This window comes from Ambystoma mexicanum, chromosome 9, assembly GCF_040938575.1.
Source record: "Ambystoma mexicanum isolate Mex_15411 chromosome 9, UKY_AmexF1_1, whole genome shotgun sequence".
NCBI lineage: Eukaryota > Metazoa > Chordata > Amphibia > Caudata > Ambystomatidae > Ambystoma > Ambystoma mexicanum.
Window position 1 is genome coordinate 188,799,614 of NC_090931.1, and position 18,674 is coordinate 188,818,287.

Here is an 18,674-nt window from a genome sequence, read left to right on the forward strand (position 1 = left end):
TTGAAGGTTCGTGTGTTAGTCAGAGGGCCGAATAGCTATTCGCATGTCAATTGACTTTGGTAACTTTGTAACTTTGAAATAAAGCGCTTTGTATGTCCTTTGTAACCTGTGTTGGTGTGTTTCCTTTTGGGCTTCCCGGCCTCATGTCAATTTCTCTGTTTCCACAGTTGGCGCCCGAATAGGGACCCTCAAGATTGATGCCGGATCATTGAAGGTTGACGCAGACTATCGAATCGGGATCGGACGGTGTGATTCTGCGGGCCCGACCGATCGAGACGCGATACCTCGGCAGCGCTGCACGATCCGATCCTTGGGCGATAGTCGTGCGGTCTGACACGGCATCTTGACGAGGGTCCAATTCCGAGGCGGGCAGATTTGCCGAAAGCACCGAACGCAGGTAAAATTTGTTAGTTGAAGTCCTTTGTAAACCGTACGGTCCTCCTTAGGTTTGGTCAGGTGTAGTCGTGACCCGGCTCTTAATTTAACCCTGACAATTTGAATTTGGCGTATTGTATCTGCAGACACAATTATTGGACCAGGTAACACCAATTCTTTGAGAAATGCCTGGGAAATTGTCTAGCTGCTTTAGGGTTCTTTTCCGCAGCGATCGACAATCTTTGGAATTTAGCCGTCCGGCACCACAGGAGGGGTCGCCGGCGTGTACTATGTACTGTAAGTATGGCATTGGTAGTATTGTATTTAATGACATTTGGCACAGACAGACCAGAAATGCCTCCGAATTTCAGTGGCCAATCAATGGTAGCTTTGAGATCCCCCGTATTGAATACTTAGAGTCGATCTTGCTTAAAAAGAAGGCTAGGCCAGCAGCCTTTGATGTGTTACAAAATTGGAAAAAGGAAGCATTACAGCAGCTTAAAAGTAGGGATAAACATGCACAACGTCATAAAACGAATGCCGAAAAGGCATTGTTGTATGACAAAGAAAAACGATTAGATGAAACCCAGAAGATGGACAGAGCTTTCTCGCTCGGAGTCCAGAAAATGTACCCCTCTAAAGATTTCCATGTTTCCGAGGAGTTTATTGAGAAAATATTAAATGAACGGAGGCCTGATTCTTCAGCGCCACCTCCGTATGCTCCCGTTGTGGGCACCTTGCCCGTTCCTGCTATTGCTCCTATCGCTATTCCTACTCCTCCTGCGCAGCCTACTGCCCCTAGTTCTTTGGTTGTCGCTCCTCTGTCTATTTCGTCTATTACATTACCTCTTTCCCCTGCACCCTTGTTAGGTCCACCTACACCTCCGATTCTGGGGAGTCCCGTGTTCACTAAATCAGATCCCGGTGCAGGGTCGAAAATTGTGACTCGTAGTACTGTTCCTGCGGGCAGGAAACAGGAACTATTTGCTTGGGCTAAACATTGCATGGAAAAAGGTGATCAAACTGATGTACTTTCGACATTATCTAATTTGCACGATTTTCCCGAGAAAAACGTTTTTATTGAAGGACTGGGGATTCATTTAGGTGTAATGTGGGGTAGATTGCAGACTTCGGATCTCCCACAAGGGGTGAGAGATCTGAACGCTTTGGCACTCTCGAGGGATACAGAGCAGAAGGTATATGGGCATGTTGATAGGTTGTTTGAGTTTAGAAGGGATTTTGAAAGGTTACAAAACGAGGATGATGAAGACGATAGGATATATGTGCAGAAACGGTTCCTTTCGTGCCGAAGATCAGCACCTGAGGAAGTACGGATTTGTACCAGAGATGCGATTCGGTGGATCTCGGATTCATCGATACCGCCAGATGAGGTATATGACACATATAGTCAATACACGATAGAGATGCAAAGGAAGGTAATCCAAGTGATGGTACAGCACTTACAGGAGGAATGTATAAGGAAGAAGGTTGGTTGCCCCACAGAGTTATTAGGTATTTGTAAAAGAGCTTTTTCGCCCGACACTTCTACAGCTGCTTTAGCGCTCGATTTGGCCTTATTACTTAGTAAGCGGTCGGAGGTCCCTATATCTCAGTTGCCTATGAGAGAGGTCCCTCCGACCCTTGTCCCAAAAGTAGAAATCCCCGCCAACGCGGCGGCTGGTACTGCCGCGGTGGATATCCCTGCACATTACGTATCACAGTTTGTTCACGTCCCGTTCTCTCGACAGGAAGTGAACACGATTAGACAATCAGTTCCTGATATCAGGAAGAACCCGACAGGATTTTATAAAGAAATAGAATCCGTTTTGCAATCTTCTGTGTTCACCTTAAGTGACATGGATTTATTGTTTCCAGTGCTTTTGCCTGTTGATGTATGGAAACAGGTACGAACAATAGATGATGTGCCGGGGTTAGGGGATACATGGGTAAATCTGACTAGAATAGATGGGGAACGACCAGCTGGTGAGAAACCACCCCAGGTAATACTCACTTTACCCGATAGAATAGTTGCCAAATTAAAAACTATAATTCCGGAAAAAAGGATTATTTGGGACAAGCTTACGGCCTGCATCCAAGGGAAAACTGAAGGTACTACTGAATTCTTTAATAGATTCGAACAGGTGTTCTCCGACTTCAGTGGACAGGATTTAGGTACAGAGTCGGGGAAGAGGTTGTTTGTGGACAAATTTGTGCGTGGATTGTTGCCCGACATCCAGTCACAAATTATGTCCTCAGAGAGCGCTTGGCAGGCAAAATCTCAGTCAGAGGTCTTGCATATGGCTCAGTATTACGAGAATCGGGTTAATAATGAAAAAGAGAAAATCGAAAAAAGAAGGGGTGACCTAAAGACTAAGGTATTGTTGCAGCAAATTGTCAGAAACCCCAGAGGAGGTACGACACAGACTAGAGGTCAGTACATTCCAAGAGGAAATACTCCTCCAAATTCGATAAATATTAATCAGTGTGCTTATTGCCGCCAGGAAGGTCACTGGCGAGCACAGTGCCCTGCCCTCCGTCAGAGGTCAGGAGGCACATTCGGAGGAATGGGTAGGCGACCACGGGGCCGCCCCGGAGCAGGGGGCCCTGATAGGGATCAGCTTCTACAAGATCCCCAGCAACCTTTTTCACGGGAAAATCAGACTCTGAGTATGGACTCGAGAAATATATTTGATCACCGTTCCGCCGCCTACCTTTCTGAAGAACTTCCCTTTGATGAAGTTCTGCCTTATTAGGATTGCCCGAAGCAGTGTTTGGAACCTTTACCTATTCCCGTTATTCAGAAGGGCCCCTATGTTGAATTATTGGTGGGGAATAGGAAACATCAGTTCTTGATCGACACTGGAGCACAAAAGTGCTCCATCGACCATTCGAGGGTTCCAAACATCCCACTGTCAGGGCAAACAAACGTCTCTATAGGGTTCTCTGGTATACCAACTGTTTGTCCGGTTTCTGCGCCGGTATCCGTTTCTTTGGGTCCTTTTACAGACCAGTGCCCTTTTCTTCTTACTTCAAACTGTGGAGAAAATTTGCTGGGGTTGAATTTGTTGAAGAAACTGAATGCAGTGATTCATTGTTCCCCTGACGGAATAAGATTAACAGTTTCACCACAGCAACCCTTTAACTCCCAATACTTGACCCGACCTCTACCTCCCGAATTTGACATTGTCCCAGAGTGTTTGTGGGCAATAGACGACAATGATGTCGGGATATTGCACATCGACCCTGTTAAGATAATATTGAAACATGGGGTTAAGCTACCGCGCATTCCGCAATATAAAATTTCAATTGAAGGTGAGCGCGCTCTGAAATGCATTGTCTCCGATTTTGTACATCGTGGAGTGATCGAAGAGATTACAGGTAGCTTATGTAATAGCCCGATCTTGCCAGTATATAAGAAAGGCGACAATGCAATTCCGTACCGGTTTATAATAGATCTTCGTGCTATTAACCGGGTGGTAGCCCCACAATTTCCAATCGTGCCTGATGTAACAACGATCTTAACAATGATCCCTGCTACGGCTATACACTTTAGTGTCGTAGATTTGAAAAACACCTTCTTTAGTATTCCGATACATGAGGAGAGCAGGTATTTGTTTGCGTTCACCTTGGGGGGACGCTCGTTTACATTCACAAGGGCACCTCAAGGGTATACTGAAAGTCCTAGTATCTATAGTAGAGCCTTAAAAGAGCAGCTCGACACCCTTGAATTACCACCTACTTGCACGCTGCTTCAATATGTAGACGATTTGCTCCTGGCTGCAGACTCTGAGAAAGCTTGTAAAGAAGGCACTATATTGTTGCTTGTTCATTTAGCTGAAAATGGTCACAAAGCTTCACTTAAGAAATTTCAATATTGTTGCCAGGAGGTTGCCTATTTAGGCTACCTCCTGTCAAAGGAGGGGAGAAGATTGACACCTGAACGAATAAAACACATTTCTGGCATGTCTGTCCCAAAAACACAGAAGGAAGTCAGAGCCCTGATAGGGATGGCGTCCTACTGTAGACTGTGGATCCCGAACTTTGCCCTAGTGGTAAAACCGATGTTGGCTTTGACGAAGAAGGGCATTTCTCTGCCACTGCCATGGGAATCGGAACATCAACGATCATTTGAGCTTCTCAAAGCCGCGCTATGTTCAGCACCGGTTCTGGGTACACCAAATTACGATAAGGCCTTTGTGTTGTTTGTGCATGAATGTAATGGATGTGCTTTGTCTGTGTTAACGCAGGAACATGGAGGGAAGAATAGGCCGTGCGGCTATTATTCCTCCGCCCTCGATCCTGTTGCATGCGCTTTGCCGCGATGTCTGCGCGCTGTTGCTGCTGCCGCTGCGTCTGTAAAACAGAGTGAGGGGATGGTCCTAGGCCACGATTTAATTTTGATGGTGCCTCACTCTGTCGATATTCTATTGAATAAAACTCAAACACAACACCTTACTTCTGCCCGGTTGACCAGGTACGAATTAGTTCTATTTGCTCCTCATATCCAAATTAAAAGGTGTTGTGTTCTCAATCCGGCTGAACTTTTGCCTCTCCCGCAAACTACTGCTTGCGGCGATGACGGATCACATGACTGCCTGTATGCCACCGAACAAGAAACAAAGGGCAGAATAGACCTCTCAGATACTCCTTTGGAGAATGCGGAAGGGGAGCTGTTTTGTGGTGGCTCCTGTTTTAAACTTCCGAATGGCACATCTACAGCTGCTTATGCAGTTACTACTTTGAAAAAGATCGTTGAAACTAAAAGGATTCCGCATAACTCCGCGCAGGCCGCAGAGATTATAGCGTTGACCCGCGCTTGTGAGCTCTCCCAAGGGCATAGAGTTAACATTTATACGGATAGTCAGTACGCCTTTGGGGTGGCTCACAACTTTGGAAAACTGTGGTCGGAAAGAGGGTTTCTGACCTCACACGGGACCAAGATTCAGCATGGTCCCTTAATAGTACAACTACTTTTAGCGCTCTCACTCCCTGAACAACTAGCGATCATGAAATGTGCAGCACATCGCAAGGTCATAGACGATGTGGGCAGAGGAAATGCCTTTGCAGATTCGATAGCTAGACAAACAGCCACAGACCTTAGCACAGACATGTATACCTCGAGGGAAGTGAGAGATGGTTGTATAATAGATGAAGGCATTGGGTCTGTGCGAGATATTCAGACTGATGCCTCTGTTGAAGAATCTAGGAAATGGGCTGAAGGCATGGGGAAATTGGATGACGAAGGGTGTTGGGTGGACGCATCTGACGGGAAATGGTTGCTTCCTGATTCTTATGTATTTGCAATGGTCACGATGGCACACGGTCCAACACATGTGTGTGCCCAGCAAATTGCGAAGATATTACAGCAGGTTTGGGTGAATGATAAAATTTTGGAAACTGCAAAAAGATATGTTCAGAATTGTATGATTTGCCTGCAGCACAATGTGGGTAAAGGGAAAGTGACTCCAAGGGGAAGTTTCGGGCCCCCCTCTGTCCCCTTTGAAACCATTCACCTTGATTTTATTGAAATGGAGCGATGTAATAACTTGAAATATGTTCTTGTTATCATTTGTGCTTTAAGCAAATGGGTCGAGGCTTTCCCCGTCAAAGATGCTACTGCCATGACCACCGCAAAGATCTTGGTAAAAGACTATTTTCCTCGATTTGGGCTCCCGAGGATAATCTGGTCGGACAATGGCCCCCACTTCATCGCAGCCGTAATGTTGCAAATATGTGTTGCCTTAGGGATAGAGAAACGTTTTCATTCAGCTAGGCACCCTCAAAGTGCGGGGTTGGTAGAAAGACACAACGGTATTTTGAAAAACAAACTTGCAAAAACATGTGCCGACACTAAATTAAAATGGCCATATGCTTTACCTATTGTGTTGTTAGCTATGCGCACCACACCCCAGACTAGAACTGGGCTCTCTCCATTCGAGGTAGTAATGGGAAGACCTGCTAATATTTGGGGTCTCCCTAAACCTAAAGCCCTGAGGGATGTGGAGAATGTATTGCTCATAGATTATTGTAATCAATTGACTAAAAATCTGTATTTCATTTACCACCAGGTGAATGCCGCCTTACCTGTACGGTTTACGGGCCCAGGACACGATATATTGCCCGGCAGCTGGGTCCTGGTGAAGGCCTACGAAAGGTCTTCCTGTCTCGCGCCTCGCTGGCGGGGACCCTACCAGGTTTTATTGGTCACCAGGACGGCAGTGCGGGTGGCAGGAAAGAAGAACTGGGTACATGCAACGCATGTGAAGAAGATCCCTCACCCGACGCCACACGTTACAGAAGAAACAGAACCCCTCGCTGATGCTACGATCTCTGATCTCGGAGTAGCAGGCAGCGCCGTGAGTGCGTCGGAGAAGTTCTCTGAGCCTGAGGAGCTCGGGGAGCCGTCCATTTTGTCTCCGCACTCCCTTGATCAATAACTTCCGGAAAACCTTGTTTCGAGCTCTGCGACTTCTGTCGCCACCGACGTGACGCTCCCCTCAGGGAGCGACGATACTTTGCTTTTGGATTCAACAAACTTGGGTACCATCAGGTACAACCTTCGACAGCGAAAATAAAATTACCACACGAGTATCGTGCATCTGGAAGAAAAAGGAGTGATTGAAATACTATTATCTTTCCCTTTTTTTGGAACACAGAAAAGGAGGGTTCTGTTGGCTAGGGTTGGGAAGGACTAAGAAGTCGCGCGGCCGAAGTGCCGCCAGCAACGAACATTGGGGCCGTCGATCGGGATAACCATGATGCCTGCCGCCTTCACCGCTGCTCCTCGTATTGAACTATTAGATAAGGAGGTGACCAATTCGAACAATGGACAATGTGCCTGGGCCCTGAAAACGTACTGTTGTGTTCTCGTTTTGATTATTGTTAGTTTTGCAACTGCTGCCGTGGGACTTTGGTACTTTGAAGAAATCTATCCTTTGAAGCCTCTATTACCGACCAAAATTGTACCAACTGTTTTGACTCCCTCTGTACACCTTCACACTCTGTCCCCTAGGGATTCTCGGCATAGACAGAAATATCATAATAACACTCTGATGATAGTGATGAATGCTACGCATGCTATTTTTAATAGGAGTAATTGTTGGATCTGCACTCACTTACCACAGCATGGGAACAAGGGACTGGGATGGTATATACATCCCTTACCTCTAACAACTTCTTGCTATGCCTCTCTTAGAGCACTCTTTTTTGGCCGATGGAATGATAGCATCTCAGGGAATTTCGATGGGGCTAATTTGAATGAATTTGAAAAACGTGAATTGACTCCCCTGGGATGCTCGCTTTTCGCAAATAGGAGTAGACCTAATATCGCTTCTATTAGGCTGTCTGATAAACTTTCTTTTCCTTTTCAAAATCTAGTTTCTTTTAAGATGGCTCCGATAGGCAATAAGGATGCCATGCCTCCTTCTTATTCTGTGAATCATAGTCCTGATTCAGTTCCTTTCTGTGTACAAAGAAATGGCACTAGGCCAATAGGAGATTTCGAGCCTTGTGTAAATATTGTAAATTTGACTGGGGAAAATAGGCCTTTGTATGTAGGGGGACCCGTTTATTTTGTTTGTGGTAGTTTAGCTTTTCCCTGGTTGCCGAAGGATTGGCAGGGGACTTGTTATTTAGGGATATTGTTACCAGGTGTATTTATAGCCAGTACCTTAGAGGTATCTAAGGCTCGCCCGCGACGGGATAATGATGGAGATACCCCTGGACAAGTGTTCGGGGATATAGCCAAATCAGTAGTCCCCTTTTGGGGACAAATAGCAAATTCAGAAAACATTAGGGGATTAGCGAGGGTGTTGGAGAAAACGATCAACCGAACCACGGACATACTTTACAATATGACCTTAGAGCAAAAAGCAATAAGGTTGGTAGCACTTCAAAATCGAATGGCATTAGATGTCATTTTAGCTGAACGAGGTGGAGTATGTAAATTAGTGGGGTCCGCTTGCTGTGTTTTCGTACCAGATTCTTCACCAACAATATTCAAAGCAATTCAGAATTTACACACTCTTAGTTCTGAAGTCCATATCCCTGTAGGAGACTGGAGCCTTAGTACTTGGTTTTGGGATTCTCTACGATCTTGGGGGTGGAAGGTGCTATCTGTTATTTTAGGTATTTTAGGGACTCTGTTATTTCTTTGCTGTTGTTTTCAATGCCTCCCGAGTATATGTGGAATGATGGGGGGATGTTGTGCTCAGGTAATGAGCGCGATAGGGCATAGGATATACACCCCGAAGACAGCATCTAAAGAGTTCATGTTGCAAGACGTTCTTATGAACAACTTTATGGCTATTGACATTTCGGACAATGATGCGGAACCTATGGATGATAATGCCATCAGTTATTTTCGAAAGTATTAGGAAATGATGTATTAGCACTTGGCATAGGCCAAAAGGAGGGTCTGTGGAAATCGATATAATATTGTGACCCTAATCGCATTGTTTAAATGTATGTTGGCCTACGCCAAGCTGTCTAAAGAATACTATGTACATAGGTTCCGCGGCAAGGTCTTGACCTTAATGTATTGTGTAAGCCGCCATCTTGGATCTAGCTGCCATTTTAGGTACTCTTGCAGTGTGGAAGTCACCCTGAATCACAAAATTGAGGCCGAACGACATTTTGTGTAAGACTTCGGCCATGGTGACCTCCGCACACGTGAATGAATAATATGTCCGGAGGCTACTTGTTAGGGTCATGAACTAAGACCCTGTCCTCTCTTTAACCTATGTGTAAATATGTAACCGTATCAGCGGAACTGATCTAATATATGGAAATTGTGTGTTCGACCTGGCTACGAACCCTAGCCACGGTTCCAAGAATGGTTAACTTGCAAGAGGGCTGGCCAATGCAGTACAAAATGTATAAAAACCCAAGCATCCCGATGATCGGTCTCTCCCACTTTCAGTGCGAACCTAACGTTGAAGGTTTGTGTGTTAGTCAGAGGGCCGAATAGCTATTCGCATGTCAATTGACTTTGGTAACTTTGTAACTTTGAAATAAAGCGCTTTGTATGTCCTTTGTAGCCTGTGTTGGTGTGTTTCCTTTTGGGCTTCCCGGCCTCATGTCAATTTCTCTGTTTCCACAGTACGGCTCCCACACCTTTGGACTCTCATCTTCACGGCCTCTGGTACCAGCTAGAGAATTACGGATTCCACACCTTTGGTCTCTAATCACCACAGCCTCCAGTGTCAGCTACGGGAGTACAGCTCCCACACCTTTGGACTCTAATCACCACCGCATCAGTGTGAGTTACGGGAGTAGGCTCACACATCTTTGGGACTCTCGTCACCACAACATCCATTGCCAGCTACGGGAGTACGGCTCCCACTCTTTGGGACTCTCAACTTCTGTAACATCCTGTGCTAGCTTCTGGAGTCCTGCTCTCTCATCTTTGAACTCCGGAGCCTCGCCTCTTCAAGGATTATCTCCTTCAACTTCTCCGGTCTGTGCTTGCACAGCTCAGACGTCACTGAAACCAGCTTGTGGCGTTGGGAATTGGCCCATCTTCTACCCAGTATCCATTCTGGGTGGTGGAGAGGCTGGTTGCTTGTGTCACATGATCTTCTCGTCAGTCTGGCTGCCCCATCGAGATCAACCAGGAATTCAGGTACGCAACTCTCCCCTGATTCTCTCCTTAACAGATTGAGACGCCTACCTTCCGATCTTGAAATGGAAGACACACAGGACCTGAGGAATGAGTTGCAAGCCCTCAGAGCAGAGATGACTGCCTTACACCAAGAAAACCAAGTTTTACGTCAGATGGTTACTCAGGGGACAGGAAGCGCTCCACAGGCTGAAGGTTCTTTGGCCCATACCGCCCCAATCAGGTTCGATGGAGACCCACGTCGAGTGGCGGAATTCTGCAACCACTGTCGTATCCATTTTCTTTTCAGATCTACCTATTTCAATAACGATAAGGCCAAGATCGGATATATCTTGGGAAACCTAACTGGGAATGCTCTAGCCTGGGCGACACCTTTTGTGGCTACAAATAGCCCCATTTTGAATGATTTTGCTGCTTTTGAGAAGGCATTCCTGGAGGTCTTTCAGACACCCAACCTGGCTGCCGCGGCGCAGAATCAGTTAATGGACATCAAGCAGGGTAGTTCAGACATAATAACATACATCAGTAGCTTCCGCCTGCTGGCTACAGATTCACAATGGCCAGAAATCACGCAAAAGACCCTGTTTCGCCGGGGGTTGAGGGAGGAATACAAGGATGAACTACTTCACATCCCCGAACCTGAGAGTCTCCAACTCTTAATCAATCAGGTGCTTCGTATTGACCAGAGACTAGCCGAACGAAAGGCTGAGAGACGTCGGCTGGAGAGAGTCAGTCCCAGAACAGCCAGTCTTCCCGCCGGGGCTTTTGGTTCGACAGAATCAGGACCTGAACCTATGCAGTTGGGAGCGGTGAGAGGGCCGTTATCTGATGAGGAAAGAAGGCGAAGAAGAACTTTACGCCTATGTCTTTACTGTGGTGCTGCCGGACACTACTTGGGAACGTGTCCTTTACGGCCACAGAAGAAGAAGTTGGGAAACTAGAGGACCTGTCGTGTGGAGGAAAGGCAACGACAGGTCTCACCCCTTTTTCAGACCTTTCCACCTTTTGCTCGATTCTTCTTCCCATGCAACCTGCTATTCTTCTAACCTTGAAGGTTCAGATTCAACTGCCCGGTCGGACGCTTGAAGTTTTTGGGCTGTTGGATAGTGGAGCGTCTGGTAACTACATCGACGAGGATTTTGCTAGCAGCCACAAGATTCCTCTTTTGCCCAGACACTCAGCCCTTCCTGTGGAGGTTATCGACGGTACTCCTTTGTCTTCCGGACCGGTTCGTTTGCACACTGTAGGATTGAGTCTTCGGATCGCCGATCACGTGGAGAAGCTTGCTCTGGACGTTATCAGGTCACCTACCTACAAGTTGGTCTTGGGGTTACCTTGGCTCCAGCATCACAATCCGGTTATTAATTGGAGGACGCACACCTTGACCATTTCCTCCACCTCTTGTACCCCGAAATGCAGCTTGCCAGTCCAGACTCTGGTTTCTTCGACTAATTTGGAACTTCGTGACAAGGGGACCAGCCTTTGTTCCGCATTACTGATTCCCCCAGAGTATGCCGACTTTGAACAAGTTTTTGCCGAACCAAGTAACATACCCCTGCCACCTCATCGGTCGTTCGATTGTGCCATAGAACTGTCTCCTGGTGTTGAGATTCCCCATGGCAGACTGTACGCCTTGTCTCGGGAGGAGAGACGAGTGTTGCAGGATTACTTATCGGACTGTTTGAGTAAGGGGTACATAGTACCATCCAAATCTCCCGCTGGATTTCCTTTGTTTTTTGTAAAGAAAAAAGAAGGCACTTTAAGACCCTGTGTAGATTACCGGCAATTAAACGATATTACCATCAAAGACCGGTACCCACTACCTTTGATTCGAAGTATCCTTGAGGCCCTACATCAGGCTCAGATTTTTACTAAGCTTGATCTTCGGGGGGCTTATCATCTGGTCCGCATCAAGAGTGGGGATGAATGGAAGACAGCATTTAAGACACCATTTGGGCACTTCGAATACAGGGTGATGCCTTTTGGCCTGTGCAATGCCCCTGCGGTTTTCCAACGTCTCATGGATCATATCTTTGGGGACGTAATTGGAATCTCTGTCTGGATTTATCGGGATGACATTTTAATCTTTTCCAGATCAAGGGAGGAACACATAAGTCATGTACGAGAGGTCCTCGATCGGCTTTTCCACAATCATCTGTTTGTTAAGGCGGAGAAGTGTTCCTTTCATCAATCAAGGATAGAATTCCTAGGATTCGTAATAAGTCGGGCTGGTATTGAGATGGATTCCAAGAAAGTCCAGGCAATTCAAGAGTGGCAACAGCCTCATGATGTAAGGTCCTTGCAACGCTTTTTGGGATTCGCTAACTTTTACAGGCAATGTATTCCTCGCTTCTCTGAGATCTCTGCACCTCTCACTAAACTGACGAGCAGCAAGATTGCTTTCCTGTGGGACTCTTCCGCCACACAAGCTTTTGACGCCTTGAAGTCAGCCTTTATGGCCGCTCCGATCCTACGACACCCACAGGATGACTTGCCCTTCATCGTTGAAGCGGACGCTTCGGACTTTGCTGTTGGGGCTGTGCTTTTACAGAAGGATCCCGCTACATCGGTTGAACATCCCGTGGCTTACTTCTCTCGCAAGCTGAATCCTAGTGAAAGGAACTATGCAGTTATTGAGAAGGAACTGTTGGCTATCAAGACGGCGTTTGAGGTATGGAGACATCACCTGTTGGGAGCCCGCTTCTCTATTGAGGTCCGTACTGATCACCGTCACCTGCAGTACTTGCGCTCCTTGCAATGTCGGACACCAAGGCAGGCTCGGTGGGCCTTCTTCTTTTCTCCGTTTGTGTTTCATATCACTTACATCCCCGGATCTTCGAATTTAAGAGCAGATGCCTTGTCTCGGTCCTTGGAGATTGAGAAGAAAGAGAACAACTCCAGTCAGATTCAACCACTGATCTCTTCTCATCATTTTCTATCGACTTTATCATCACTCCTACAGCCAATATCAGATGCCACCCGGTCTGATTCTTGGAGGTCAGTTTTGCTTCAACGGCCCTCAATATCTGAAAATCATGGCCTCTTATTCTTTCGGAAGAGACTGTACATCCCTGAAGGGGAGATTCGTGATGGCATTTTGCACGGTGTCCATGATTCCCCCATTGGAGGCCATCGAGGGATTCGAGCAACACAAGAGTTACTATCACGACAATTTTGGTGGCCTGGCTGGGCTGGGGAGGTTCGGAAATATGTACAGGCCTGTCCAATCTGTGCTCAATCCAAGGTTCCCAGACAACATCCTTTGGGGTTGCTTTCTCCTACTGAATTGCCGCCATACCCTTGGCACACAATTGCCACTGACTTTATCGTCGACCTTCCTCCCTCTGGAGGGCACACTTGTATTATGGTCGCTGTGGACAGTTTTACGAAGTATGCCCATTTTATCCCTTTCAAGAAGATACCTACTGCGGTCCAGATGCCCACCGCTTTTCTACACGAAATCTATCGTTTACATGGTCTTCCTGAGAAGATCATCTCTGACCGAGGGGCTCAGTTTCTCTCTTCCTTTTGGAGTAAGGTTTGTGGTCATCTTGGTATTCATAGAGCCTTAAGCTCAGGTTATCATCCACAATCCAATGGTCTCACTGAGAGAACGAACCAGACACTGGAAACATACCTCTGTAGTTTTGCAAATGCCACGCAAACCAATTGGAGTGCCTGTCTAGATCTAGCTGAGGTGTCCTACAATAATTCATTTCATTCTTCCATCGTGACCAGCCCCTTTTATTGCTCTATGGGTCAACATCCCAAGTTAATACCTTTCCACCCTGTACCGACCAGTACGGTTCCTTCCGCTGATGCCTTGATTTCAACTATCCAACGGCAGCATGAACTGGCACGTAACTCCTTGAAGGCCACTCGTGACCATATGAAGGCTCAGGCTGACCGAAGGAGGCGGGTGGAACCTGATTTCCAGGTTGGAGATAGGGTGTGGCTGTCCTCTAAGAATTTGCCTCTTCGCAATTTACCTGTTAAATTGGCTCCTCGGTACTTTGGCCCATTTGGGATTATTAAACGCCTGTCCTCTGTAGCTTTTCGTCTCCAGCTGCCCCATTCGTGGCATGTTCATCCTGTTTTTCATGTTTCCCTTCTGAAGCCCTATGTGTGGATCCTTATGGTCGTGCCAGTACTTGTCCAGCCCCTGTTCTGGTACAGGGGGTTCCAGAATTCGAAGTTCAGGAGATTTGTGATGCCCGCTATCGCAAGGGGGTGCTCCATTTCCTGGTGGATTGGAAGGGGTACCCAGCCTGTGATCGCACTTGGGAACCCTCTCGGCAGGTGCACGCTCCGCGCCTTGTGCGCGAGTTCTATCACCGGTTTCCTTGGAAACCTGGGGCTCCGGGCCTTCCTGGGAGGGGGTATAGTGTCACGCTTACCGGGAGACCGGGGTTCGCTGCTCGCGCTCTTCCTCCCTGGCGCCTCTATTCGCGCTTTCGCGCTTGGGGAGGCGCCGGGAGGAGAGTTCCGGGGACATGGCTGCAGCTCATCGGCGCGTGCGCCGGAGACCGCGGTCACGGTCCCGCGCATGCGCCGTGGAGCGGTTGCCCAGGATTGGAGCAGCTTGCTGCTCAAGCCTCGTTCTGGGTCCGCCGGCGCCTGGCAACGATCAGGCTTGCGCTCCGGGCCTCGCGGGCGTCGGCAGCCCATAAAGGGGGAGACGCGGTCGGGAGCAGATCGCGTCTCAACGCGTTCTGTTCCGGATCGTGTACTCGCTCTCCTTTGCTTCGCTCAGCGCGGCCCCAGCCCAAGACTTCTGCTTCTGCTCTCCTTCTCCTCCTGCCTGCTGCCTATTTGGTTTTCCCTAGGACTAGTTCTGGTCCCCTTCCAGGTCTTCTCCCCAGTTCCCAGCCAGTTTTCCCTTCTGTTCCTGGTTCCTCTCCCTTGCCAGCCCTAGTTCACCTGCCTGCCTTCTCCTTCCTCTCCTCTCTGGCCAGGCCCTTTCTCAGTGGTTCCCTCCAGTGTCTCTCTTGGGACTGTCTCCACACCTTTGGACTCTCATCACCACAGCCTCCAGTGTCAGCCTTGGGAGTACGGCTCCCACACCTTTGGACTCTCATCTTCACGGCCTCTGGTACCAGCTAGAGAATTACGGATTCCACACCTTTGGTCTCTAATCACCACAGCCTACAGTGTCAGCTACGGGAGTACAGCTCCCACACCTTTGGACTCTAATCACCACCGCATCAGTGTGAGTTACGGGAGTAGGCTCACACATCTTTGGGACTCTCGTCACCACAACATCCATTGCCAGCTACGGGAGTACGGCTCCCACTCTTTGGGACTCTCAACTTCTGTAACATCCTGTGCTAGCTTCTGGAGTCCTGCTCTCTCATCTTTGAACTCCGGAGCCTCGCCTCTTCAAGGATTATCTCCTTCAACTTCTCCGGTCTGTGCTTGCACAGCTCAGACGTCACTGAAACCAGCTTGTGGCGTTGGGAATTGGCCCATCTTCTACCCAGTATCCATTCTGGGTGGTGGAGAGGCTGGTTGCTTGTGTCACATGATCTTCTCGTCAGTCTGGCTGCCCCGTCGAGATCAACCAGGAATTCAGGTACGCAACTCTCCCGTGATTCTCACCTTAACACGAGGCAAGGGAGGGGAACAAGAGAGAACAAAATCCAACGATCTTACTAGACAGAGTTACAATGAGAACGCGCAAGTGCAGGGGAGAAGGAAGATGGAAGTGGAGGCAGGGAGGGGGGAAGTGGCAAGTGATGTGCATAGGAATTAAAAACAACAATACATGGTAGTGCAGCCAGCATGGCAAGTGCTAGGTTTAAGGCACAGACAGGGTGTGTCTGATAAGTGCAGGGGAAGGGGGGACGGTAGGGTAACAGATACAGACCCAAAGTGCAAGGGTGGCCAGGAGGCAGTGCAGGTGCGAAGCAGGATGGGAAGTACCTGGGACCAAAATGAGAGGGTAACCAGGTGCATGATCCTAAGCAGAACAGATCAACAGGGAGAGGAGGAGAGAAGGCAGAAGCAAAGAGGAAGGTCTTGAGGTGCTTCCAGAACCAGAGATGGTTCTCTTCAAGTTTCAGAGTGGCAGGGAGGCTATTCCAGAGGGAGGCCCCAGGCGAAGACAGAGATCTACCTCCAGCATGTTTTTTTGGGAAGCGACTGACGCTGAGGCAGTGAGAGGTGGAGGAGCAAAGAGCTCGAGAGGGAAGGTATTTGTGGAGGGGGAGTTGAAGGTATTTTGGACCCATGCCCCAGAAAGCCTTGAGGACAATGCAAAGGGTCTTGAATTTAATCCTTGCAGCCACTGGGAGCCAATGAATGGAGTTAAGAGCTGGAGGGATACAATCCCAGGGCCTGAGGCCCAGGACAAGTCTTGAAGTCCTGTTCTGGATGAGTTGCAAAGGGCGGAGAGTAGAAGCAGGCAGATTTAGAAAGATGATGTTGCAGTAATCCAACCTAGAGAGAACCAGAGCTTGGGAGACAGTGAGCTTCTGGGGGAAGCAGAGGAAGGGCAGCATACCTCTGAGGAGGTGCAGTAGGAAGTTAGACTTTTTAGAGACATCCGAGATGTGGGCAGAAAAGGAAAGTGTGGAGTCAATAATGACCCTGAGTTCCTTGGCCTCGCAAGTGGGGGTTGGAGGAGGGCCAAGGGAGGAAGGCCAGAGAGTGACAGGAAAGGAGGGTGAAAGTGTGCTGATGAGGAGGATCTCTGTCTTACTGGCATTAAGGCAGAGATCTTTTGCAGCACACCACTCCTGAATAGCAGACAGGCAGTCAGAGATGAGAGAAGGAGAAGAAGTGGCCGAGGGAAGCCTGAAAATGAGTTGAGTGGCATTGGCATAGCACTGAAAATTGGAGCAGAGAGAGGCAATGCGATGGGCAAGAGTTGCGAGGTATTGGTTGAAAAGCCAGGGAGAGAGGTTGGACCCCTGGGGAACACCGCAGGTGGAGAGGGAGATAGAAGAAAGAAAGGACCCAAGTTGGATCTGCAAGGGACGATCAGAGAGGAAATAAGTCAGCCAGGCCAAAGCCTGATCAGTGATACCCAGGTTGTCATGGAGACGGTTGAGCGGGATGGTATGGTTGACCGTGTCGAAGGCAGAACAGAGGTCGAGTAGGATGAGGACAGAAGGGATGTTAGAGTCAAAGTTGGAGAGTAGTTCTTCACGGATGGTCAGAAGAGCAATTTCTATGCTTCTGGCAGCTCTAAAGCCAGATTGGTGGTCATGGAGACAACCAACAGAATCAGAGTGGAGGTTAAGCTGCAAGATGGCCAGCTTTTCCAAGAGTTTGCAGAGAAAAAGTGTGATGGAGATTGGGCGATAGTTTGCAGAGCAAGAAGGGTCAGTTGTGGGTTTCTTGAGACGAGGGTGCACAAGAGAGTGCTTCAGAGGGGAGGGGGAGGCTCCAGTGGCAAAGGAGTGGTTGCAGAAGTCAGCCGGGGCAGGAGCAAAGGTGTCAATGTGGTCATTGATGGTATGGGATTAAAAGGGAAGAACCTGTTTTCACGAGACTTTCATAGATCAGACTTGTCTAGAAACCTTGTCAGGGGAGAAAAGAGGAAAGGAAGAGAAAGAGGGTGGAGGGGCGGCTGCAGGAGGGCCAGAGTTCGCAGATGGAGAAGGGAGAAGATGGAGGGACGAAAGGGCAGACAGGATGTCCTGGATTCTAGAGATGAAGTGTGAGGCAAGGGCCATGCAAAGGACCTGAGAGGCAACAGGAGAGGTAGAGACTGCAGCAGGGTTAGCCAGCTCCATGCAGATTTTCAAGAGTTCAGCCAAGTTTTTAGATGCTGCAGGGACATGGGCTTGGATGTGGGCTCTCTTCTTAGTATGGACAGAGAGGATGAACAAGAAGCCCTCAATTTCCTCTCAGCCCACCTGCACTTACGTGTAAGGGTAGCTAGGTCAGAGTCGTACCAAGAATTGCACTTGGCTTTGGGCTTCAAACGGATCTTCTTGACAGGGGCAAGAGCATCAAGAGTATCAGAGATAGAAGAGTAGAACATGGAGACGGCTGTGTCAGGATGTGAGTCAGCCGGAGGAGTGGGGGAGAGAAGGTGATGGCGAAAGCCTCAACTGACACACGCTTCATGGGACGGATGTCCGAGAAGGTAGGTGGCAGTTTTGGGGTTGGCTTGGCCTGGGGAGTAGAGAGGGAGAGATGGGAGGAGAGGAGGGAGTGATCGCTCCAGGAGAGAGGAGTGGTCAGAGGGATGGAGAGGGGGAGATCAGAGGAGATCAAAGCATCAAGCGTGTCCCCTGCAGAGTGAGTCGGGCCAGAAGGGAGGATAAAAAGGGGGAGGGAATCGTAGAGGTCACGAAAGAGTACAGACGAGGAATAGGGAGAATCTAGATGGATATTGAGGTCACCAAGAAGGAGGGGTTGAGAGGTTGAGGTATGGAGGGAGGAGGAGAGGTCCGCCCACTCAGAGAAGAAAGAGGTGATCTGACCAGGAGGGCGATATATAGTAGCCACGGTAAGAGACTGGCCAGGAGAGAGAGAAAGCCTTCAGACAAGGCATTCAAAAGAGGAGTTGGTCTGTGTTGGAATGATAGAGGCAGGAATCCACTCAGGGAAGATCAGGGCTACACCACCTCCACACTGGGTGGATCTGGGTGCAGAGAGGATCTTGAAGCCATCAGGGAAGAGAGTGTCAAAGCTTGTGACAGAGCTGGCCGTGAACCAAATCTCAGTG